Here is a 2,500-nt window from a genome sequence, read left to right as displayed (position 1 = left end):
TCCGACTGGCTAGTTAACCAAAGGATCATGAACATCGGCAGGCCTGTCACAATAACTGTGTCTGCTTCACGAGATACTGGTCCAGATAGTTTTTTTTTTATTTTTTATGATTTTGTCATTTTAGACCATTTTACACTAAGCCCACAGTAATGCAAATACAAGGCTTTAGTCCCAGATCGGAAAAGCGGACGCGATAACAAACAAGATACAGGTGGCTTTTGCACAACTCTTGATTGATTGATTGGTTTCTGGATTAAGACAGATAGATAGATAGATAGATAGATACTTTATTGATCCCCAAAGACAGATAGATAGACAGATAGATAGATACTTTATTGATCCCCAAGGTATTAGATAGATAGATAGATAGATACTTTATTGATCCCCAAAGACAAAAAGTCAAATCCAAAGGATGACATGCAAAAGTACTTATTTTCAGCATGGTCTCTGTGATCCTACAGATCCACTCAGGCCTTTAGGTTACACACACAAAAACAAAAACAGTGGCCGCTAAATGTAATGTAAAAAAGTGGTGATTTTGTGGTGATTTTCTTATATGTGACCCTGCACAGCGAAATCAGTCGCTTGTCGCATGATACTATTTTGAGAAAATTCACAATAAACAAGCTTCCGGTTTAAAATGTTGAATTTCACGTTTTCGCATAATTCGACAGTACACATTCTACAGTTTCATATCGTGAACTCATTTCACGGAAAAATGCAGTGAAATTCATTTCGCAGTGAAATTCAAATTCTGTTGTGTTATATTAGACACACACGGTTGTGAGGTATCTGAAAAAGTACTTCCGGGATTTCGTAAATCCCTGATAAAAGATGACAGAAGCTGTATTTCGCTGCTAAACTTGCTATAGAAGATCGTTGAAGACCAGTAACCACTCGGTGAGCTGAAATAGTTTTTTTTGCACTAACGTTCAGGGGTGTTTTAAGGACATAATAGACCATGCACAAAGCGAGAGAGGGTAGTGAGTAGAGGGTCCCTAAAGCCAAACCGAAGTATCCCCACGTCTTTATGTGGTCGGATAGAGAATCCAGAATGAATTTAATCGAGTCCGTACCTTTCCGGAAATGTTGCTGCTGCAGCTGGCAACGCTTTAACAACACTTTACCAACATTTCCGGAAAGGTACGGACTCGATTAAATTAATTCTGGATTCTCTATCCGACCACATAAAGACGTGGGGATACTTCGGTTTGGCTTTAGGGACCCTCTACTCACTACCACGTAAGTGTAGTGTTGTTTGGAACAGTAGAAGAGGTATAAAAATACCGTTTTGTAGCGGCGAAAGGACATGCCCCGGTCACTTCCAGGCTAACGAGTTTTGGCTAAAAACGGTGAACTCGAGCTTTCTCAAAATACATCCGAATGATATGATTTTGGTGTCAACTCAACGTATGTACCCCCAATAGTCAGGAAAATTGATCTAAAGTGCATTTCACTCCGGATTATCCCTTTAAAGCGCTAAGGGATTAAATGCTAATATCAGCTAGGGAGGACGCAGTTAGCGAGCTGAAAGATTACATGCTAACCTGCAGAGACAGCAGTTAAAGCGCTAAGGGATTAAATGCTAATATCAGCTAGGGAGGATGCAGTTAGCGAGCTGAAAGATTACATGCTAACCTGCAGAGACAGCAGTTAAAGCGCTAAGGGATTAAATGCTAATATCAGCTAGGGAGGATGCAGTTAGCGAGCTGAAAGATTACATGCTAACCTGAACTACAGGGACTGCTGCTAGCATGCTAATGGATTGCGTGCTAAATGTAACTATAGAGACTACTGCTAGCATGCTAAATGATTACATGCTAACAGACTGCAGCGATCCTGCTGAAGGATTACACGCTATGATTATTGGTATGGTTATTGCTATTTAGCAGACGCCTTTGTCCAAAGCGCTAAGTGGTGGTGGTGGTGTAGATATGCTGTACCATGAAGTGAGTTTACGTGTAGTGTGTATCAGCTTGAGGTGTGTGTGTGTGTGGTGTCTTCGCTTGAAGGCTTTATTTGTGGAGGATTTCGTATTTCTAACAGAATTCACCGGTTTCTCAGTTGGTGATGGTAATATAGCTTTAACATGCTGTAGTAATTCTGTGGTGTTCTGCAAATGACATCTCCATCACATTAATACTATGGGGCTTTGCAAATGACAAATGACCTTTATGGTCATGTGTTGGTGTTCTGGAAATGACATCTCAGTTATGGAGGTTGGGCTGTGTAAACTGTTATTTAAAAACAGTGTGGTGTGTGTGTGTGTGTGTGTGTGTGTGTAGGTTATTTAAAAACAGTGTTGTGTGTGTGCATGCTTGGGTATCTGTGTATGAGGGAAAAACTGTTGATGTAAAAAGGCTTAAAAACTGATAAATGATTTTGTAAGAACATGCTGTCATGTGGTCACTTTGTGCTAGATGTACAGCACCAGAGTCTGAACACGCGATTCAGAACAGCACGACACACACACACACACACACACACACACACACACACA

At 40.6% G+C, this 2,500-nt stretch overlaps 1 protein-coding gene across 1 annotated transcript in view; it reads right to left on the bottom strand.

The window, feature by feature from the left end:
- LOC134058298 (sodium/mannose cotransporter SLC5A10-like) overlaps nt 1–2,500 on the bottom strand; it is a 25,765-nt gene that overhangs the window by 2,651 nt on the left and 20,614 nt on the right. The gene's annotated exons all lie outside the window — the stretch shown is intronic.

This window comes from Sardina pilchardus, chromosome 1 (genome assembly GCF_963854185.1).
Source record: "Sardina pilchardus chromosome 1, fSarPil1.1, whole genome shotgun sequence".
NCBI classification, from domain to species: domain Eukaryota; kingdom Metazoa; phylum Chordata; class Actinopteri; order Clupeiformes; family Clupeidae; genus Sardina; species Sardina pilchardus.
This window is presented reverse-complemented; position numbering and strand designations above follow the sequence as displayed.